Source organism: Bombyx mori, chromosome 27 (assembly GCF_030269925.1).
Source record: "Bombyx mori chromosome 27, ASM3026992v2".
Taxonomy (NCBI): Eukaryota; Metazoa; Arthropoda; class Insecta; order Lepidoptera; family Bombycidae; genus Bombyx; species Bombyx mori.
In genome coordinates, this window is record NC_085133.1 from 10046552 (window position 1) to 10071670 (window position 25119).

The 25119-nt window shown below is 35.9% G+C and overlaps 1 protein-coding gene and 1 long non-coding RNA gene across 18 annotated transcripts in view; one reads left to right on the forward strand and one right to left on the reverse strand.

The window, feature by feature from the left end:
• LOC101744319 (plasma membrane calcium-transporting ATPase 2) overlaps positions 1 to 25119 on the reverse strand; it is a 194151-nt gene that overhangs the window by 114394 nt on the left and 54638 nt on the right. For 9 of the 17 annotated variants that reach the window (XM_038020804.2, XM_062676658.1, XM_004926009.5 and 6 more), the window contains exon 1: positions 20744 to 21269. The exons of 7 other annotated variants lie outside the window; for them this stretch is intronic. The gene's annotated coding sequence lies outside the window, so the exon portion shown is untranslated. Of the gene's footprint in view, positions 1 to 3161; positions 3219 to 20743; positions 21350 to 25119 lie in introns of those variants that run through there. One more of the 17 variants, XM_062676650.1, reaches the window with a different exon arrangement.
• Positions 10537 to 11914, forward strand: LOC134201557 (uncharacterized). Its single transcript, XR_009976909.1, has 3 exons — positions 10537 to 11076; positions 11160 to 11403; positions 11508 to 11914. It is a non-coding gene; the product is annotated as an uncharacterized LOC134201557 (long non-coding RNA).

A 25119-nucleotide genomic window follows, 5' to 3' on the forward strand; every position in this document is an offset into this window, starting at 1 on the left:
AAGATCACTTTCGGATCACCGAGCCCCTGTAGTCAGTTTAATTTATATTGCTTTAGATGTTCAGACGGCAGGTAATCATTTCGAACTCTCTGAGCACCCCTTTCACATTGAAAGACGTGATTGCTTAAAAGCAGAAATACGCAGGGCGACGGCATCTATCAGTACGGGCTCACAGGACCACCAGTAATTACACAAATGAAAATTTTTGCGAGTTTGATTTATATTACACGACATTGTAGAAGTCACTCGGAAACATATATTAAATGCGTATTTCATTAGAAGATTTGGTACCAGTCTATAAGATTTGACCGCGACACAGTCGAAGCGCTTGATAAGAATGTACTGGGTGTCTTTTATTTATTTTTTATTGCCCTAGTAGGCAGACGAGAGTAGGGCCCACCTGATGGTGAGTGATTACCATCGACAATGCACTTCAGCATTGCCAGAGGCAGAGCCAAGCCGCTGCCTACGGTGTCTTATTCTTTGAGCACGACGACTTCGACTGTTTAGAGAACTTTAAGCTGCGGGGAGATGGAATCAGGCGGTACAATGGCACGACCACGACCTGTCTTGTCCACGTAATGAACTCTTCATCTGTATATTAATACGTGAAGCAAAAATTTTGTACCCCTTTTTACAAAAATTGCGCAGACGGAGGAGTATGAAACTTCTCATACTTATAGAGAATATAGAGAAGGAGTGCACAATGCTAATATTTTTTTAAAATAATGCATAAAAGATACTTTAAATCAATAAAGAAAACATTACACACACTACCGTGTATTTGACACGACACATACATAAAAATATACTCTTTGTTTACTGTCAATTGGGAAACTTTTGTTATTTTTTAAGTCTGTGGTCGAATTGAAAATAGATTAATATTGTTTGCCTTTAATATTATTGATCTATAGTGCAGTTTTGGCGAATACTTTGATTATATTATCGAATTATAATAGTGTTTGACAATAGAACCATAATGATGTTTAAACTTATAATTTCGATTAATTATAGTCGAGTTTCGACTACTGCGGGACCACTAGTTCTATTAATTAATACGTGAAGCAAAAATTTTGTATCCCTTTTTAAGAAAATTGCGCGGATGGAGGAGTATGAAAATTTCCACACTTATAGAGAATATAGAGAAGAAGTGCACAATGCTAATTTTTTTTTTTTAAAAGAATGCATAAAAGATACTTTAAATCAATAAAGAAAACATTACACACACTACATACCATGTATCTGACGTACACACGCATGCATTCTATTTATTGTCAAACTTTTGTTCTTGACGTCTTGTCAAATTGAGAATAGATTATGTCTTTGTTAATATTTTATATAGTGTAAGTAGTCTTGGCGAAATTTGTGATTATAGAAGTATCAAATACAATCATAATAGTGTACAAGCCTAGAATTCCAATTAATTATAGTCGAGTTTCGACTACTGCGGGGCCACTAGTTCTATTAATTTTACAATATCCAAATACTTTGTCGATTGGAGAGGTCTCTATCCAGCAGTGGTCAGCTATAGGCTGAATCGACGAATGCGCTGTACATTTCTACGACATCGATAAAAGTTTAATTGACTTTATACAAAAAGTGGGAGTTAGCTGTTCGGAATGCAGACGATTTTTTTTTGAGCTCTCGTCGCAGTCGTCGCTGGCAATAAAAATAAATTTAGTTTCTCAAATTTCAAGGAAACCGTTTAGAGATCACGATTGAGGAGACATTATAAACATTTCGTTAATGCCGGACCGGTAACATGCGTCATGGCATATGCGCGTCTATTGCCTACCTAGTAATTGCACCAGATCTCATTATGAAGTCGATGAATTTTTTTTTTAATCCCTGACCAAGGGAACGTAATTTATTTATTTTTGTTGCTAAGATGGGTGGACGAGCTCACAACCACCTGGTGTTAAGTGGTTACTGGAGCCCATAGACATCTACAACGTAAATGCCGCCACCCACCTTGAGATATGAGTTCTAAGGTCTCCGTATAGTTACAACGGCTGCCCCTTCTTCAAACCGAAACGCATTACTGCTTTACGGCAGAAATAAGCAGGGTGGTGGTACCTACCCGTGCGGACTCACAAGAGGTCCTACCACCAGTAAAATTGACGCGTATTTAAAAAAATATCAATGGTTTCATTAAAGAGGATACGGAAGAAAAACCAAAATGGAAAAGAAACAATACAGTTTAATGCGAATCCAATAAACTTATATAATTTTAATGATAATATTCATATTTCGCGAGGTTGATTGATTGAGTCGAATATTCAAATTATCAATGAATCAACAATGATTTTTTTTTTATGAGGCGTAGAATTTATTTTAATTTTAATTAGATTAACATCATATAACCGTTGTTTTTAGTAATGCATTGTTATATATAGTCAGTTTTTGAATGATTCTTTTTCTATTAATTCTTTCTGGTTTTAGCCCACTGAGTTTCTCGCCGGATCTTCTCAGTGGGTCGCGTTTCCGATCCGGTGGTAGATTCTGCGAAGCACTGCTCTTGCTAGGGTCAGTGTTAGCAACTCTCCGGTGTGAGCCCCGTGAGCTCACCTACAAACGTTAGGGTGAAGCTGAAATAGCCTATCAAGGCATAGGTTTAAAAAAAATACTTTCTGGTCTCACCGCTTCAAAGTTTACAAATTGATAGGATCAATGAAAACTAAAGAATTTTTTATTTTAAATGGATTTAGGTCCACCATCATCATTGATTCAAACGACATCAAATTATAGGAGATAGTGATTGTCTTGATCCACGTGACGAAATTAGGTCAGTATATATAATACAAAATCATAAGGTAGAAATGAATGAATAATGTGAACTGAATTACAATAGTCTTCTTTTCTTTAAATAAAAAAATGCGCAAAATTCACAATAAATAAAAAATTCCATTCAACAATTCACAAATATCGCCGTCAATGTATAGTGATAATATACATTTTACGAATTAATTTCTTAGGCTAAGATTTTAGAAATACGAGTTTATTTCGTACGTTATTTTTAGACTTCAATTTCATTTTACGAAATGATTTTATACTTTTGTTATTTGTTTTAATTTTTTTTTAATGTATGGTACTTAAACGAAGATTTGTTTTTGAAAATGCTATCATTTTCTACCCTCTGTTTTATTTATACTAAAACTTACCGATATCCATTCGTTAAAGCAGTTTAGAAGTGTGCAGACAATGAAAAAGCGTATTACCTGGGAAAAAAAGACAACCTTTTAAGTATAATATATTTTTATGTGACACTTCAATTATTATTATTCTTACGAAAACTGTGTTATCAGCTGATATTGAATTAGCTCATCATTAAAGAAAATTAATAATAGATGACGAAATATTAAATACATTATAATCTATCATTGGTCAAACGTGAGCAATAGCCTTGCAGTCGTCGTGGCCTAAAAGATAAGATGGCCGGTGCATTAATATCGAGCTGTGCCGGTGTTCGAATCCCGCTGACAGGTAAACATTTTTCTAATGAAATATGCACTTAGAAAATGTTCACGATTGACTTCCACGGTGAAGGAATAACATCGTGTAATAAAAATTAAACCTGCAAAAATTTTTAATTTACGTAATTACTGCGTAATGCGTTCCGATTTGAAGGCTGGGGCGGCCGCGGTACTGTAAAACTGAGTCTTAGGACTCACGTCTCAAGGTCGCTAACCATGTAACACTAGCTGGTCACGGCCTCCTCCAAACATCTAAGTAATAATAAGAAACTAAAGGAAGTTCCGAATACAGTATTGCTGGACACGGACGACAATGACGTTATTCGTTGAGTTTTGATTTTTTTATTGCTTATATGGGTGGACGAGCTTCACAGCCCACTGGTTTTATGTGGTTACCGGAATCCATCAACGACGTAGATGTCGCCACCCACCTTGAGATACGAGTTCTAAGGTTTCAGTATAGTTACAACGGCTGCCCCACCCTTCAAACCGAAACTCATTACTTCTTCACGGTAGAAATAGGCAGGGTGGTAGTACCTGACTCACAAGAAGTCGTACCACCAGAAGTATTGCCGAAACAATTCTCTTTATATTATTTTTATAACATTACTTATAATATTACTGATAAAAAGTAACAGTATCTTGAGGTTTCTTGAAGCAGTTTGGTTGGACTTGTGCTTCCAATTTCACGATAAGACTGACGTTTAAAATGTAGTTTAAAACCGACTAAGTTCATTTTTTTCATTACTGAAAGGTCTCATTAAATTCACTGATCGAAAAAGCATACTAGGGAATATTTTAATAATACCAGTTCGATTCCAACTCTCTATTGAGTTTTATGATTTCCTGCTCTGGGGGCAGTCATAAATTTAAAACGCGCGAGTTTCTCTTAAACTCACAAATCACGTGCAGCAAACTCTTGCAAGTTAGAAACGCCCGTTGAACACATTTCTTCATAATATAATCGAAGTTTCTAGAATTCTCTCGAACGTTCTAGAGACGACGGCAACTACCCAAGGAGCGCTTGTTAAATTTATGAATAGATTCCGAGACTTTTATTATTGTAGGTGCAGTTTAAGCATACGACGTGGTAAGTTTGACGATGAAAGCTAAACTGTAAAAAGCTAAAAGTCTACTTTTGAGCTTGTCTGAGATTGAGCTTTTGATGTACCTACTTATGATTATTAGTTACGTTTAGTTTTATTTAGATTAAGTACAATTGTCGCTATACTGGTGGTAGAACCTCTTGCGAGTCCGCGCGGGTAGGTCCCACCACCACGCCTATTTCTGCTGTGAAACAGTAATGCGTTTCGGTTCGAAGGGCGGGGTAGCCGTTGTAACTATACTGAGACTTTAGAACTTATATCTCAAGGTGGGTAGCGCATTTGCTTCGAAGATGTCTATGGGCTCCAGTACCCACTTAACACCAGGTGGGCTGTAAGCTCGTCCACCCATCTAAGCAATAAAAAAAACTATTTTAGTGATTAAAGAAAGCTAAGTGCATGGCTTTAATTGTTATGAAGAAAAATAAAGACTATTAAAAAATAATATTAATAACAATAAAGATTGTCAATTTAACTGACAAACAGAGGAGAAATCGGTACTGAAATGTTTTATCTTTTCCTATTTATGTTTAACTCCAAGTATTAAAGTCAATTTTATGAAAATATCATTTAATTTTATAGCCAAATTTCAACATTAATCTCAAGATATTGTGCTATGTATATAATGGTCGATACAAATCTGTTATTGATTAATAATAGGGGGGCATTTTCGAAGAGGCTATTTCTATAAATAGTTAATCTAAAGATATTATTCCAGAGCACGAGACCCCAAGAACAAAACTACACACGATTTAATTCAACGTTCAGTCACTATTAAGTTAGAAAACCTTCTATTGGCTATTTGACGTCATCGCTATTACGGTGCGTGCGTGTGAGAGAGATAGCAAGATTTTTTTCAGGACATATCTCATTGTATATAATAATATGTATAAACGGACATCGAAAATCAAAAGCCCACTGAGTTTCTCGCCGGATCTTCTCAGTGGGTCGCGTTTCCGATCCGGTGGTACATTCTGCGAAGCACTGCTCTTGTTAGGGTCAGTGTTAGCAACACTCCGGTTTGAGCCCCGTGAGTTCACCTACACGTTAAGGTGAAGTTGAAATAGCTTCTCATAGCTATCAGCAAAGGCAGGGAAAAAACATGAAAGACATTGTGGCTTTTGTACCGATCATTAGGAATACCGCCATACCATTATTAAATAACACAAAATATTATATAACAAAATCAGTAATAATCACACGCAGATCGCCAGACATGAGCGTCATCTTGGTTTAAAACACGCTAAATGTATGTATTTCACACTTCAAGCTATTCAAGTCAAGGTAAGGTTTTTTTTGTTAATACCGTTCACTTAATCGCAATGTTTGTGAATTACATCTGAATATTGAATTCGTAATTTGTACACTTTTAATTCTATTCTACTGAAAAATGGGAATTCTGGAAATACTGTATGTAGTAGATATCTAAGTTTAAAATAAAACATTTAACCCATTTTTCCAACATAGAAATCAAGTTTAGGTCAGAAGACGATGATTGTTTGTTCTTCTCAGTGTCATTTTTTTCTTCTACCTATTTAAGTGACTTCGAGTGGTCATACTAGTATGAGTAGATGAGCTCGCGGGGCTCTAACCTAGTGACGTTGCTGACACTCGCCCTAGCAAGAGCAGTGCTTTGCTGAATCTACCACCGGGTAGGAAACGCGACCCACTAAGAAGATCAGGCGAGAAAATCAGTGGGCTGCGTCTGTGGGTTAATGTACTTCGAGCGACGGGTTCGACGAGAACGGTGACCGGTGCTTGAGGTACGTAAAAGCACCGATGATTCATCGGGAGGATCCGATATGACTTATTTTGGGCGACGGCAACTGTTCACCATCGCAGAATTCGCAGATCCGAAGGATCGGGTATGCATCGTCAATACGAAGACTTCTACAAACGTCTATAATGATTATTAGTAGATATATAGTATAGATTATTAGCACTTAGATCCTAAGAATATGCAGTACATATTCCAAACCTACTCGGCTTGGTACCACCGCCCTGCTTATACACACTAGTGGTAGGACCTTTGGTGAGTCCGCACGGGTAGGTAACAAACACCACCCTGCCGATTTCTGCCACATGGCGCATTTAAGATGTCAATGGGCTTCAGTAACCACTTAACACCATGTGAGCTGTGAGCTCGTCCACCCATCTAAACAATAAAAAATAAAAGCCTATTCGGCTTGGTACCACCGCCAAGCTTATTTCCAATGCGACGGCAACTAGTGTTTTCTACTGACCACCGACACCATGCCATTAGCTCGGGTGCCAAATATTAAATGGTCACAAATGGCAGGTTCGTTACACTCATAAGTAATTGTAGCCAAAAATAAAACCAGCACATTCAATTCGGGAAGCACGTTTCCATCCAAACAAAAAAATCCAATACGAATCCTTCTTTGCAATCAAAGCAACGAACGGTCCTATGTGAAATTTCATTTGAAAGCGTTTGCAATATTCAATTTTTGCACGAGCTCTGTTCTCGATGCCGACAGAACAAAGCCAACAACGCATAGTGCTCTGTATCGACACATATTTCTTGCAGCGCACACCCATTAAGCTGATCCTATTGATCCACAATATTATATCGGTTAACGACGAACGTGATTAACTAAGGGGAGGAGAAATGTGACTAAGCAAGCTTGCTTTGACAGATCTAAGTATTCTAAGCGCAAATTACAACTGTCCAATTTATTTTACTAGAGATCCCGCAGTAGTCGAAATTCGACTATAATTAATTGGAATTGTAAGTTTGGACACTATTATGATTGTATTTTATACTTCTATAATCACAAATTTCGCCAAGAGTACACTATAAAAAATATTAACAAAGACAAACAATATTTAATCTATTCTCAATTTGACAACAGACGTCAAGAACAAAAGTTTGACAATAAATAGTATGTATGCGTGTGTGCGTCAAATACATGGTATGTAGTGTGTGTAATGTTTTCTTTATTGATTTAATGTATCTTTTATGCATTATTTTATAAAAATATTAGCATTGTGCACTTCTTCTCTATATTCTCTATAAGTGTGGAAAATTTCATACTCCTCCGTCCGCGCAATTTTCGTAAAAAGGGATACAAAGTTTTTGCTTCACGTATTAATATATAGATTTCCCTTTTTGCATGACAGACGCCCGTTTGGAGTTAACGAAGCGTTTTAGATTTAAATACGATCTTTCAATTTTGAACTGACGCTTGGTCACAAAAATTTTCAACGCGTCAAATTTTTTGTGACCGATTGTGTGCGATTTACTGATAGTAGAACCTCTTGTGAGTCCGCGCGGGTAGGTACCACCACCCTGCCTATTTCTGCCGTGAAGCAGTAATGCGTTTCGGTTTGAAGGCTGGGGCAGCCGTTGTAACTGTACTTGAGACCTTAGAACTTATATCTCAAGGTGGGTGGCGGCATTTGCGTTTTAGATGTAACCACTCCAGTAACCACTTAACACCAGGTGGGTTGTGAACTCGTCCACCCATCTAAGCAATAAAAAAAAGAATTTGTGAAAAAAATTTAACTCGATAGCGACGTAATAACTAGATGTCCTCGGCTTTTAGCTACGCGCCTTGTATCACTGAGACCACGTGAGACGTGTGAATGAAGCGATCAGATTCAATGCTTTTAGGAATCATCTTTATTACATCAAGTTTTATCGTTGGTTGGACCGTGACGTCATACTTTAGAATTTTTTCTAATCGATAATTATATCATGTACCATACTTAAACCTGTAAACATCATAAAGGCATCGCATGTCTGGAGGGTAAGTCTGATGGTTAAGCCACGAGCAGTCAGTTTGTTCGGGCAAATATTGGGAACATTACATAGGCGGCACTGAAAATTTCGGGAAATAACGAAGTGACACAACATTACTATTTAAAAATGTATTTATTGCTTTTCGAAGTATTCTCCGCGAAATTTGACACATTTTTCCATACGATGGAACCAATCACTGAAGCAACCATTCCATTCGGAAGTTGGGGTCTCCAAAATGGCCGTTTTGTAGGCGTCCACAGCTTCTTCAGGTGATGAAAATCTCTGTCCACGCAATTTATTCTTTATTTTAGGGAAAGTATAGAAATCATTAGGGCTTAAGTCGGGGCTGTACGGCGGATGGTCTAATAATTCTATGTTTTCTTGCTCTAAAAACTCTTTTGTTTTGTGCGCGGTGTGAGAACTCGCATTGTCGTGATGGAGGATGATGCGGCGGTTGCAGTTCTCTTTACGGAGTTCAGAAACGACCTGTGGCAAACAAATGCTAGCATACCATTCTGCATTAACCGTTCTTTGTCCCTCAAGAGGAATAGTCGTAACATGGCCGGTTTTGGAGACAAACGTGGTCACCATTTTTTTTGCAACACTCCGTGAACGAAAAATTTTTGTTGGCTTTAACTCATTTTCGAACACCCAAACTCGTGACTGGTTTTTTGTTTCGGGTTCGTACGCGTATATCCAGGATTCGTCACCTGATACAATGTTGTATACAGCATTTAAGGATCCTGCGTGGAATCTTTCGAGAGTTCTGACGCACCAAGTAACGCGAGCCGCTTTTTGCTCTTCACAGAGCGAATGCGGTATCCATCGGGAAAACAACTTTTTTACACCTAATTGTTCATGCAAGATTATTTGTATCTGACTTATGCCAATGTCTAAAGTTGCCTGAATTTCGCGGTATGTCACATGTCGATCTTCCTCAATCAGCTTATGCACAGCATCAACGTTTTCTTGGGTGACTGCAGTTTTTGGACGACCTTGACGGGGATCATCACTGAGCTTGACACGTCCACATTGAAACTCAGCAAACCAGCGATAAATTGTGGTTTTGGATGGGGCTTCATCACCAAATGCAGAAATCATTCGGTCAACACACTGTTTTTGTGTTAAACCACTTCGAAAGTCATAATAAATCATCGCTCTTGAATTTTCTCGAGTCAATTCCATTTTCTCAACGACTAAACAAGTTTGACAAAACCTCGTGACAAGACCGAGAATCTTTTTTTAAATAAATAAATGTTATTCGATTTTTAAAACCAAGGAGTTTTCAATTAAAAAGATTTTAATATGACAGGAACAGTGGAAATATTCCATTCCCGATACTTTTAGTACAGCCCTAGTATTAATAAGGTAAAATTTTTTATGTAAGAATGAAGAAAAGGATTTAACGAGTTTACGTAAGCTGGAAATGACGTCAGATTACAGAAAAGAGTACGCGGTATGTAAGTTGTGCGGTAATTTTAAAATATTTGAGCGGTCCGGTTCCCTGCTACGTATAACTGATTCACGTTTTCTTAGATGATCACGCGTCGCACACGTGAATATAAAAACACGACATAATATCTAGTAGTAGTGTCGATGTACGCAATTATCAGTTCAATTTCCACCCACTTCTGAGTATGTCAACACGTAACTTTGCAATTGCGTGTACTATTAACAACAATACCATGAGGCAGCTTTGATGATGAAGCATGAAAGATGTGTCACGAAGCGCTTAAAATAAAAATAAAAACTACCCGTCAACTCATCGAATTTGTGCTCATTACATTACGTGCCCAAAATTTTTTTGTTTCCTTAATTTAAATTTAATTTATTTAATGAATAAATTCTGCGAAACAAGTAAACAGTTTTAATTAATTAATGTCGTTCGAACCACTAGACTTATCTATACTTTATCATTTAATAAATAACTAATTATATTCTTTAAATACAGTGTTTTAAACTTTGATCTCATGTCTCAAGGTAATCTGTGGCAGCTCATCTCAATGGGCCTCGTCTTTCCTTTTACGTTTCTTGATAAATTAAAATTTATTTTAACTTAAGTCATTGACCTAGAATTATTCATCATCGCTATCTTTGGACACGAAGCTGATTTAACTCAATAGTGGCTCAACCGAACATCGGAACGCCCATTTCCGCGCACAAAAAACTACAAGCATTATTGTAAATCTTACTTACGGCCGTTTTCAATAACGTATCTGAGTTTTCGGATAGATAGCTATCTCCGAATATCAGCAAGAGCGTATCTATCCTTAGTTTGCGTTTCACAATCACGGATAAGTGCTATCTCTCTTTAACCAACAGTAGATAGCTTCTTCCCTCCGATTTATCCGAGCCTCTTGATACGTTTCGTTCTACTACAAATACGAAACAACATCAGGATCAAGACTTATTTTATTTTATTCTAAATTATAACTATAATTTAACCAGCATATTGTAGACTATCATAAACACATTTGTTTATAACAAAAAGTAATAAAAACATATGTAGATTTTTTTAAATTGGACGTATTGCTATTTTTATCCTAGTCGAAATTATGAAACGAAACGTTTTGACAGTCCGTTTATCAATAAGCAGTGATCAGTTTCTTTTGTTTGTTTTTCTATTGTTTACCTACTATATTTTATGATGACTTACCTCCAAAACGCTTTAAAACTTTCGTTTATAATTCTAAGTGTGTTTATAATTAAAGAGCTACAGTGAAATAAAATGAATTCTGTAAATATCTATGAACTACATTGATAATAATAATTTTACTTTGAAAACTTTGAGTTCAAGTTTAGAAAATATATCTTTTTCAGTCAAGAAAGGCAGCACCCATGACAAAAGATGAGACGATGATTCTAGCAGAACTTGTGGCGGCGAAAAAACATTTCAGTAATAAGGCAACAAATGCCACAAACAATAAATTGAAGGAGCAGGCTTGGCAAACCCTTGTAAATGATTTTAATTCGTCGATTCGTCGTTTCCAACTCCATCGCAGCTTCGACTAAAATGGGAAAACTTAAAGAACGCTACGGCAACATAAGAAACAACCTTAGTAAGGTTAGTATAATTAGTTGATTGTTTGTCTCTAATAACACATTGATAAACATGATTTTTTCTTCAGGTTGCCGTAGTATTTGAAATAATTATGCTTTTTGTTATAGGCTGGAGGTGGTAAGGATTGCAGATGAAATTTTGGATAAAGCATGCACATTGTTGTAGGTCACATATAATATTTTTAACACTTTTACAGCCAAGCGGAAACAAGATGGAAGAAAAGAAATGCAAGGCTAGCATAGGGACAATGCATTAGCAGAATATCTAATAGCAAAAAAGAGACTTGACTTGGAAAATAAATAAAAGGAGATTGTTGTAGCAAAAGTTAAGTTAGATTTAGATAATTTAAAAAATTAAAAATTACTTAAAAGGAATATTAAATTTCATAAATTAAGTAGGCAATAATAATTTTATGTTAGTTTTTTAAGTATATGTACAAATTCTAAATTAAATATCTTGCATGTACTAACTACCATGTAATTATCATTTTGGAAAATAAAAAATAGTCAAATTATCTTTGGAGTTTATTTTATAAATTATCTTTGGAAGCAATTATTTATAAGTACATAGTTGTATTTCAGATGTAAGTTTTGAAAAATTGTTACGAACAATTATATTATTTTCCTGTAATGTATCTGCGACTGAAATTTCTGATTCTAATTCTTCTAAATTCATACTTCTGACGATATTATGCAGCATGGCAGCTATAATAACAGCTTGCATATTTTCTAGTTTTAATCTACTTTTCAATGATATACAGGGAGTCTTCTTTTACAAACACCAATGCATCTGAAAATTATACATTATTCGCTTAAATTATTTTACAATACAGTATATAAGCTCTTAACTAAAAAAGAAGATTACCTCTCTATAGTATTTCTTGTTTTAATATGCGATTCATTTTAAATCGTTCCGATTGAGTATGTGGGTTAATTAATCACGTTAAAAGATAGGGTTGTGGGGATAGCCTCTATCGGCAAGCAAATAGCAATTTCCAAGTCCACCTTGTTATCAATGTTCTCTTGATATGTAGATAATTTATTATAATAGTGTCATATTAAATTCATATAAACACCTAAATATATAATATAAATAAATAAAAATATAATAATAATATATAATAATAATAATATAAATATGAAATACCTTTTCAATCGGAATGGTTAATTATAGTTGTATCATGAGTAGACCCAGGCCATCAAGCAACAACATTTTGAAACATCAATGATGCATTGCACACAAATTACACATTCAAAATACTCTTTTTCTATTTCTAAATTCCTCTCCTATATTTGAATCTGTAACACAAATATAAAATGTAGAGGTATCAGTGTGTAATAAGAATGAAGGTAAATAGCCTACCAGGTTATTGTATTAGTATATGAATGTCATTTAGGGCACCATGGGAATCCAGCAGTATTATAGAATTCCTGTTGAGTGTGATTTTGTAACACAACAAAAATTAGGTATAATTTTGCTATTGCTATAAACAAATATAAGTTGTAATAACAAGTACTTTTATAGTTAAAATTTATCTTACCTTTTTGACGTTACACTCAAATATGGTCTCATTAAATTAATCAATTCATTCACAACACCTTTGCTCAGAAATCTATAGTCAAATTCGTAATTATTGATCTTCGCCATGTAATTCAGACGATCTTTATTTTCCTAACCATATGATATCGGCCTCACTATCACTATCTGCATCACAATCCATTATCATTTGAAATAATTCCATATCACTATCATCACTGCTACAATATGCCAATATGAAGAGAAACAATTATTAAATTATAGCGATTTACTTTCGAAAGATAAACATGTAACCGGCCGATTTTGACAGATATGCGAATGCCCATACTAGAGATAGCGCCGCCTACCGGAGAGTTACTTAAAACTCATATTGAAACGGAAGTAAGCACGATTTGTATGAGCGTTCTATCTTTAGCAGGCTATCCGTCCTCCCGACGATGGATAGATAAATCCGATAGGAACTGCTGCCCGTCGATAGGTTATTGGAACGTAAGTAAGGACAAAAATATAGATTTGTCTATCTTTAGTAACCGAAACTAGGGATATATAGGTTATTGAAAACGGCCGTTAGATATATGAATATCAAAACGTCAATACTTTTGCGGATTATGGACTCTAAGGTGTTGGCGTTAAGGTATGCTATGCTTGCCTACAAAAACTTTACGTGCCATTGTCTTCGCTTGTGACCTTATTGAATTACACACTCAGAAACTAGTCGACCTTCGAGAGACTCCCACACGCAAAAAAAACATACATTTAAAATTTAGCGGTATTAACATCCAAAGGTAAACTGATTGGCCAATTTTGGTGCGATTCATAATATTAATTCACATCACCCCTATAACATATACGAATTGAAATGTTCTTTCAGCAGTAAATAACAGTTGAAAATCGCAATGAATATTTCACATTTGAGAAATTTTACGTATTTAGCTAAACGAAGTAAATAAATAAATAACCTTGATTTACATCTCAGCACATAAGCGTGACAATTTAATATGATAAAGAGGTTGGATATTATTACTTTAAAAAGGACTTTAAAACGGCGCAGTGAGTGTTTTAAATCACAAATTTGTAATTTTTACTTGTTCGTTTCTTGATAAAACACAATTCCAGTCTCTATTAACAGTGCTTTTAGGCATCACATGCACCGGTCACCGTCCTCGTCGAACCCGTCGCTTGCGACGTAGGACTCGACGAGCGAATTAACCCATAGACACAGCCCACTGAGTTTCTCGATCTTCTCAGTGGGTCGCGTCTCCTATCCTGTGGTAGATTCTGCGAAGCACTGCTCTTGCTAGGGTCAGTGTTAGCAACACTCCGGTTTGTGCTCCGTGAGCTCACCTACACGCGTTAGGGTGAAGCTGAAATAGCCTCTCAAGGCTATCAGCACAGGTAGGGGAAAAAAACCAGTTGCTTATAATGAATAGACATATTATTTCCTTACTTAATTATTTAATTTATTTCTTCAATGACCGATTGTCGCACGTAATCAAACCACTTCAGAGATAAACAAATTAATGGAGTGGGTATTCCGTGACTTGAGGGAACACATTAGGTATGTTACGTCTGCAATAAAAGACGCTTGCTGGCCGGATTCTTTTAAGATGATCACAGCGAAGCCAATTCCCTGACAAGTTATGTCATATGAGTCAATTGGCCTCATTTTATATTACACCGAAGCGAGCCTAAGGTTTCAGTTATGCCTATTTGGCATCAAACCGACTCGGCCTATTTGAGTAAGTTTTTGGCTCGCACTCAGACTTTAGCTTAGGAACTTATTTATATTTATTAATAACATAAATTCTGAATAGGACGAATGGCGTCGATAAATACAAAAGAAGCCACATGACTTCTATGAAACATACGTTTACAGCTGTACAACTAATCGTTATCAAAATAAATTAATATATTAACACGTACCTACTACTTATTTCATTTCGTTCGCATACGTACATGTCTAATTAAAAAAACCAAGGTGACTCGAAATTGAACATAGAAAAAAAAAACCGGCTTATTTCCATGATCGCGTTCCGTGAAGGCCAAGAGAGTCGCACAGTTGAGGTCTTTAACCTTTTAATTATAAGGTCGTCACTACACCCACCTTGGTGATGGAGTAGTTTAATGTGTCACCCGTGACCCGATGACTCATTGGTGATAAGGCCGTTTGGAATAAATAATCCAACTGCAGTGCTTATCAGGTCAACGATAAGTGCATCCGATACGTGTGGGGCAAGAGATTTGACTGGCTTGTTCGGTTTATCATAGGGGATGCTTGCCCTTTTTTATCAAGTTTCAACAACCTATTTTCATTTTGGTACTGAGATATTCTCGGACAACCGCCATTAATAATTTAGCTTTCTTCTCGAACCCAGTTTTCGAGGTTTCCTTTTCACGTCGGGTTCGTTGTTAATCGGATGGATAGGAACCTATAGTCTATAATGTGAATATCGCCACTTATATCATATCTTAATTCATAGATATCTTATATCATATCGTAGTCCGTACTGAAATCCATAAGGGAAGCGTTCGCGAAGCAGTCATGAGTTCCGGTATGAAAAATGAGAGAAAGTGTAACTTAACAATAGAGAATTAAACCTCATGTCTCAAGGTGGATGGTGGCATTCATGATGTGGTCTATATGCGGTGACCACTTTACACCGGTTGCACAGTAAGCTCAATAGTTGGGTAAATAACCCAACTACACAATGAAGAAGGCTATGGTCTTCAAAGCGCTGGTTACTAGGTAGGAAAAGTTAGTTAGAGGTACATTTGCAATTCAGACTAAAGATGTATAACTAATAAACTCGAACGTTAAGATAAGTCCAATAAAATACGTCATTCGATAACAAGTATGATGGAAAATGAAAACATCAGAGAGGCACTACGCCCAAGTATTTCAACAGAGGCAGAATGAACAGGGAAACTAAAGTTTAAAATAACCTTATTTTTACCCTGATTATCCTGGTATGTTTTAGACTAATGTATAATTATTGTATTGTCAACGGTCCTTGAAATGTATGCAAAAATTCAAAAGTTAATGGCAATTTAACTTTGGGCCAAATATGACCGTGTGTGGTTTGTTCACGGTTGTTACTACTATTATAACTTTAATGCGTCATTGCAGTTACAATGTACAGTTTTTCGTATAATAATAATTATTATTATATGTCAATCGGTGTCAGGTCTCAGATAGATCCGCTAAAGACCGATCCAAAACCTAGTAATTATATTCAAAGTTTATATTTAACAAAAAAGATTTGTGACAACAGAGTCGGTTCTGTAAGTACTTGTAAATCAAAGATTATGCTCATGTACATAATACATAATAATATGTATGTTCGAGATAAATATGTATCAAAGTGATAGATCAGGGTGTCCTTATCTGTCTATCGTATATTTGTAATAAATCTTCTTCTTCTTCTTTTTCTCTACCTTATCCCACTAGAACAGCTAATTTTTCTCTTCCATTCTCTTCGTCAGCCGTCAGCTCAACAATCACTCCTTTCTCTCTCATATCGTCATTCACACACTGCATCCATGTCTTCTTCGGTCGACCTCTTCCCCCTCTACCTTGCACTACCATTTCAGATTAATATTTATATTTTGTAATAATTTTTTATTACCCGGCAGACTTCGTAGTGCCTCAATCGATAAATAAAAGACCTAAACTTTTGTATAAAATAAAGTTAAAACAAACAAAAGAAATCCGTCCGATGGGGGGGACATCATAGGAAAAACAAAATTGTTATTTTTATTTCATTCAGAGCATTTTCATATTTATTTTAAACCTTTTAAACCTTCTCTGGACTTCCACAAATCATTCAAGATCAAAATTAGCCAAATCGGTACAGCCGTTCTCGAGTTTTAGCGAGACTAACGAACAGCAATTCATTTTGTTTGTAATAAATATTATTCTCAAATCTTCAAATTCATTTTCTTAAATTTAAAAACGATAAGATGTAATTTAACGACAGTCAATAACATAACTAAATAAGCTGTGTTATTATTTAATTACAAAACAAACTGTGTGCGTGTAATCACACTCGTTTGAGTAAGTATTGGAGGAATTTGTGGTCAAGAGTGAAAATGTAATTGCTTTATTTTTAAATAATTTGCTCCATTATGACATTTAATTAATATACGAATTAGTTTCAATACCATTATTAAAATACATATTAATTCGTCGTCACGACAATGACGTCAACAGTCGTGTGTGGTCTTATGCGAGGAATGACCGACAAGAATTCTCCTCTCATAATTTCACTGGAATCGGGTAATGTGAGACGGTCCGTCACGCAAAGCCGGTGACGTCATCACCTCCGAGGGTCACCATTTTTCTATTCGCGTTTTCGTGTGACGCACGCGCCCGTGACGCTATCCGGCTGCGAACGATCGTGCATACGCTCCGAAATACACCGGACTAGCTTCGTATCGCATTCGGTCGTGTAATTAAAGGCATCTGGACCGTGGTCGCGGTACGGTAACGGCCGTCTAGTCGCCATATTTCAGCTGAAAACGTCGCATCGCCCCCCCTCCCTGGCGCTCCTACTAGTCACTGCACCCCTTTCTTCGATCGTTACACAAAGTGCATTGCCAAATCCTTGGTGCTTTGTTGTCGTGGAATGTTATTTATTTCTCTTTATATCGTGCTCGCATGTGTATTATTTTAGTCAGACAAATACGTGGCAGACGTGAATACGGCCAGCGCAAATGGTTACCTTATGAACGTCAGAAAACCTAGAGCGTAAAGGAATCCTTTCAAATATCGTTTGAATATTTACAAGGAGGGTCAAAGTCGATTACGCATGACCGTGAAACTATACACTAAATTAAGTTCTAACTTGAATGCATATTGCCGATCCTCCCGATAGCTAATGACCAAAGTGAAACTCCTCTGCGACAGTCGACTTCAATCTCGCCATACTCAGTAAACATCATCGAGACGAAAGTACAAAACAAAGTGAATTAGCGAAAACGAATCTCTTAAAGCAATACGTAAATAAGATCCGAAGCCTGAACTCCAAGTTACACCGTTAAATGAAACGATCGCACAACTATGATCTCACCACTCGCAATAAAATATGGTCCGCCCTCGTAACGAGAACACTACGGTCACAACGCGCGCTCGATACATAACGCTATACAGAAACGAGGACAAAATCGAGCCTGCGATTCGCTTATGAATAACATATAAAAGATTTATAGCAATGAATGAATACTTAATTCCGAGCTCCTATATTACATACTGGCAGATGGCCAAACAAAATATCAATACAATTATGTACAAAGATATAAAAAAAAAAAATACAGACTGATGCGTGTAATGTTTGATCTTATTTTTTATTCGGTCTGACAAGGTAGATTGCCTTGACTTTTTATGTGTTTATAACTGATTTTCTGTAACCCCATTCGCTATGCAGGTGACTGGGATTAGTAGTAGCATATCACAAGCTATAAGACATACGTACATTTTTACTAGTGGTAGGATTTATAGGTTATATATAGCTTATATGGATAAATGCTACCGCAAAGTTAACTGGTAATAATACAATTGAGAATTAGAACTTGTGATGCCTATGGGTACATCCACTCATGTAGTGTAATAAAAAAGGCTAATACTAAAAGGATTATATATCTATTACTTGTATTGCTGTATGGTACGATGATATTCAGTTGGTTTGTTTTTTTCTATGTATATTTTGTCACTTGGCAAGTTAAGCAGAGCGGTGTCTGGTCCAGGAATAACGGACACTAAAAATGGGTATACCATTGCCCACATTGAGACATAAGAACTGATGTCTTAATTGCTTTCACACTATAGACTGTATTACACTTCCAAACGATGTAGGCATTTGCTTTGTAACTAAATTGGCAGGGAGATTGTGTCCACCGAAACAGACATACGATGCATCTCAGAAGCCGTACTTAATATAGGTTAGGAATTACGGAACTCGGTAAGAAAATAAATGAAGATACCACAGACCAAAATGAAACCAGAAGCTGGAACTCAAGGCTGATAATTCATTCCCTTACATTATAACTAAGAAGATGCCCTAGCTTAAAGAAATGTCATGAATTTTATTCATGAGAATTAAAGTTATAATTAAAAATAACTTTATGGTTCTAAAGTAAGATTTAATGATGCATCTAAATTAAACAATTCTCTTTTCTAATTATTGCGTTAATTTTGTCAAAAAACTTTATATCTTATACAATTTTTACTACAAATGTGTGCTATTATTTTTATTATGAACTACATTCAAACACATTACACACACACACAACACACTCTTAAAACTAGGAAAACGATGAATCTGACCTTTTTTTATCAATGCTGGATACTATAGAATTCACTACAATTATGAAGGGAGGATGATTTCTATTGATCTATGTGATATCTAATCTAACAGGGGTGAAAAATGTTTAAACTATTGTAACGGAGATTATGTAATGCACTGGTTAGTGTTGTAGTCAGTCTAAATTTCAAAATACGTCTATTACTTGCAAACCACTTGATAAACATAAATAGTTTGTAATATACAAGTGTGTTTGTGAAATGTGGAGGTACCATTTTTATCATTGATGTTTGGTTTAACCAGTGTACAGGGGTACCACAGCTTTACTCCATTTTACTCATGTTCTCACTCAAAATTATCACTCACTTTGTGATATTTAGTTTAAATTTCTAAAAAAGATATCTTAATTCTGTCGATTTTTATTTATTTCAATGAAAGCATTAGTTGGGCTGTATTTCTATAATTGTTCATATTATTTTGTCCACTTATGTCAGTCACTTCTCATAGGGCTAACTGCATGCTTGAAATTCAATTGAATTGATAATAGCAACAATTAAAAATAATGTTATAGGTAAAACGTTTTTTGTTATGTAAATTAAGCGGCATTTATTAATGATTGAAATATGTGTATATGTTTTAGTAGAAGTACATTAAGGATAAATTAATACAAGTCTGGTGTAGCATAATTACCTACACTAAATAACTTGTGTCACATATTGCAAAATATTTCATTTTACATATTTTGTATAAAAATTATAGGTAAGCACGTACCTGTCTAATTATATGAATTCAAATTTTCTCTTTTATAATTAATACAAATAGGTCACATCAATTTTCAATGTCCACATGATGTTAACATAATAATAATGATAGTATTACATAAATCACATGCTTGATAATTGATAAGAATGTAGATTGAATATTGCCATCCTTGTCACACACATTTGATGGCTTTTCAAATAGAGCAGCTTGGATTTGGAATTTCATAAGACTATAAACAATATTTAATTAATTATTAAAGTATTTTTCACTTTACAAATTAAAATACAGTTACCATTTAATTTTTTAAGAATGAATATTATATTTTATTGAATTATTAATAATAATAATTTAATTTTGCAAGAACGCCGGTGTTTTCGAGTGGGCGTTGAACTCAGTGCAACTAACCTATTTTAATGCGATTTAGCGATGCATAGTTCGTGTATTCGGCTAATATAATACGTCCGTAGCAAAGACTCTGTGTCTAGAGACCGATAATGCGACCGTATTTATTTTTATACATTACGCATTCACAGCTGTCCGCACCGTTACTGCCCGGCCACCAAGGGAAAATCACTAAATAACTACTTTATACTCTAACTAGTCGAGTTTGCGGGTTTAAACATGATCAAGCTATATTCGGAACACGTTTGACGAGTTTTGAGATTGTCTGACATAAACTACAGTAGAAAATTCGTCATCATCCACAATACAGATGTCTCGTTATATATTATTTGGTCAAAGCTTACCTTAGTCGTGTTCGGCAGCTGTGGGATACCTCCGAAAACGAACAAAAGAGAAAAGAAAAACCACAAAAACTTAGGCAACACAGCTAAGTACACGAGCCCGTTCTGCCACTTCACAGCCGACGTCAAAGGAATTCACAGAAATACTAGTCGAACACTTGAAATAAATAGAAAATACACAGATTGCACTAACTTAAACCTATGATTTTCTCGTTAATTATTTCTAATAAACCTAAATGAAAAACGCGCCAAATGTCAAACTTAAAATACTACGAGCACCAACTCATCACGCGACCACACGTACCGTGTCCGCTTTCTGACTGACAAGAGTAGTGGCGAGACGACGAGGGCAGCACACGCGATCGCGCACGATAGCTATGCGAGCCATGCACTACGCGACTTTCGTTTAATCGCTATGGCACGGTTTTGCCGCAATTTAATTTTCGAATTTAGTAGTAGCAGTCGCGCTATCTGATAATTTGACAAAGTATAATACTTACGTCAACGTTATCTATATCACGATGCGACAAAAGTGAGATATAACCACTCGAACGTAAATTATAACGATAAAATAATGCAGCCATGTTAAAGAGATCAGCGCGCTCTATGAAAATGTGTACAAGCGAATATTCATCTATATCCGTACGGGATAGACGTTGGCCAGACGCGCATGCGTCAGTCGGCCGTTGGGTACGACGTCAGTGAATGACAAGCCCTGCGCTTGTATTAACCGATCGATTTCAAAAGAATTCTGGTATCGTCAATGTTAGTTCACTTACTCTACTCGCGAATTTAGTATGGTCATCAAGTCACAAAATTTAGCGCAAATAGTAAATTTCAGCATTGCCAACTTGATGATGATTTTCTTGACCACAGAGTGATAAATGCAGTTAATACTATTGCAAATTAATGAACATGAAGAAAATGATTTGACTTATGTCCTCACGTTCTTTAAAATTATTAATATTATTTCCTGCGGTTTCATTACTTAAGTGTTTTGAAATTATTGTCTATAAATGACGAATATCAATACACATAATGTATTTAAAAAGAAGACGACATTTATCACTAACGTAGCGGATCTATTACGCAATCGTTATTTACTGGCTATTTATACTTATATTAGTAAACTAATACTAGTAAGTACATTGTCCGGAAACGTGATATGAGAAAATGTACTGACAACAAAAATTTTGTGTAACTACATATATTATAATGTTTAATAACTGGCTTAAAGCTTTTTTAATTTGTAAGAAATTTTTAGGAAATTTCATTTGGATATTTTTCCACCAAATTAATGAAGTTGTAAGTTTCAATCAATTTGATGTCAATAAAATTAGGGATTAGCTTGATGGCAGATTGAACGTGTAACGTCTTGTAAAAAACCTTTTGCGTCTGTCATCTGTCTATGACTATGATGAACTCCATTTAAAATAATTTAAATCTATGGTGACTTTTGGGCGGGAACGCAGTCTCAAGCTGTGTTGACTATTTTATTTAGATTATTTTAGCGTTTCTTTAGCTTAAACTTAATGACTTATTAACCATTTAGTATCCATGAAAAAGGTAAGAAGGAAGGATTTTAGGTATCAAAAGTGTCTGTCGAAGTTAAGAAGTAAAATGGCGCCACTATTTCACAAAAGTTGAGAATCACTTTTGAGTTTTATTATTTCTAATTTATTACGTTAATCCTCTTTATTTGGCCAAGCCTCACGCAAATAAAAGAAAATTTATAACTATTTTCGGTAATTCAATAATCTAGGAACCTACTCTAGTTACAATATTGTCTTGTGTTTTCACTCAGTGTACTTCTATTTTTTATTTAGGTCAACGAAATCACAGCCCATCTGATCTTAGGTGGTTTACGGGATCCATAGATATCAAAGCGTGAATATCCCCACCCCTTTTAAGACGTAGTCGAATTGTATTGTAACTTAACGGCCGTCTGGTGTAGTGGTAAGTGACATGGTCACTACATAAAGGGGTCGCGGGTTCGAATCCCGCCAAGGGAAGATATTTGTATGATAAATATAAATGTGTTTTCCAGGGTTATGGATGTATTTTAAATATATGTATGTGTATAATAAAAATCTTATATTTATTTCCGTTATCTGGTTGGTACCTGTAAAAACCAGGTAAAAAAAAAGTTACGTGACATAGTAATATCAGTTGTGCACGTCGATTTGAAGAGTGGAACAACCGTTACTAAATCCAATTGAAATTTTGATCACATATCTCGAAGAAGAAGAGTGCCTCAAGATCTACTAAGTCCGCTGTAGATTGATTAATATGGACATGTCACTGGACATTGTATAGTTATTATCAAAATTACGGTTGAATGACGAAACAGTTCCTTGTGTAAAAAAAAAAAACTTATCTCGAAGTGGGTGACAACATATTTTGTAATATAATGTCTACGTACTCAGGTAACCAGTAGACCTTGAGCTGGCTTACTTAATACAAAATCAAGGGCGGATCCAGCTTTGGTTCCAGGAGGGGGTCACATAGTCATGGTCAAGTCAAGAACTTATAACCAATTTAATTTTTATAACAATAGATACAAGTAAAAAGTAGGTATTTTATTAATGTACGTAAGTACTGTATTTAAAAATATTTAATCTTTATTATACACTTGAAAAACTTAACACATAATAACTTGTACATATACACGTACATATTGTCATCTTCTCTTGAAGACATCCAGAGAAGCACTATCACGCCCGGAATGAGGCAGCTTATTTATATTCCATAACCGTGGTCCTAAAATCATTATGTTCAATATGTGGTCCACCTGGAACCAGCTCAGGGGGGGGTCATGACCCCCATGACCCCCCCTGGATCCGCCCTTGTACAAAATCATGGTATCAGGGCAGCGGTCGCCGATGATCACCTTGATGCTCTGTTCGTACCAAAATCTAGGGATCCATTTGCAATCTCCTCGAGTATTTCATACAATATTAATCTCGATAGAAATGCTATATGCTACCAAATTTTTACTTTAAAAATCAAGATTAACTTTATATTACCTAACTTTATAAAAATCAAAATTAATTAACATGCCAAATATGTACTGCTTTTATTCGTAATGAGACTGTAAACTCTGGGTTTATTTTTAGCAGTGGCAATATGCCTTGTAAATTGTTAATAAAAATTTAGAGTAACTCAGGGTATAAAGCTATCTAACTACACCGAAATTCTCATGATAATCGCCTTATCGTTGCCGCCGTTGACTACTACTCGAATCTTGATCATGCAGAAGTCAGCCACCGTCGACGCCATAGACACGTCCTTACGGATCCATCAGACTCTTGCATTAGACGCCTTTAGCTCTAAGACTAGGAGCAGGCTTAGGGACTCCGGTAACGGTACTCGTCGAACTCGGCGAAGAGTTCGACGTGTCTGTCACAGCTGTCAGCAAAACTCACCTCTCCTGACTGAGCCTTTGCTCACCCACCTGTCCTGATGAAACTGGAAAGGTCTCCGGGTCACCAGTAACCCTTACTTCATAAAAAAAAAAGAAATTGACTGGACGAAGAAGTCATCGTGGTCAGAAGTCTAAAGGACAAGACGTCCGGTTCATTCGTATCTAGCGATGCACCGGTGTTCGAATCCCAGGCGGGTACCAATTTTTCTAATGAAATACGTACTTGACAAATGTTCACGGTTGACTTCCACGGTGACATTGTGTAATAAAAATCAAACCCACAAAATTACAATTTGCGTAATTACTGGTGGTAGGATCTCTTGTGTGTCCGCACGGGTAGATACCACCACCCCGCCTATTTACGTGTTGCTATGCTGTACATATTCACTATCTGATTTGATAGTAGGAAGCAAGCACTTTGTTTAAATAAATTCAGACAGATTAATCTGTTGTCAAATAACGTAGAAATACCGCATTATTAAATTTGATAAGAAATTTTTAATATGCTGCAGTAATATCTACAGTGCAGTAGTATTTAAAAAGATCAAAGTCAAACGTCAGCATCAGATCAATTACTTTTTGCACTGTGGGAAACCGATCCCGCACTGCAGTAGGCTGTTTGTACAGGAATTGTGGATTGTGGAATACTGATGGTAGGACCTGTTGTGAGTCCGCACGAGTAGGTACCACCACCCCTCCTGTTTCTGCCGTGAAGCAATAATGCGTTTCGGTTTGAAGGGTGGGGCAGCCGTTGTAACTATACTTGAGACCTTAGAACTTATATCTCAAGGTGGGAGGCACATTGACGGTGTGGATGTCTATGGCCTCCAGTAACCACTTAACACCAGGTGGGCTGTGAGCTCGTCCACCAATCTAAGCAATAAAAAAAAATTGTAATCAAAACGTCTCTAGAACGTTCTTTTTATCTCAGACTAACTGGATCATCATATATCTT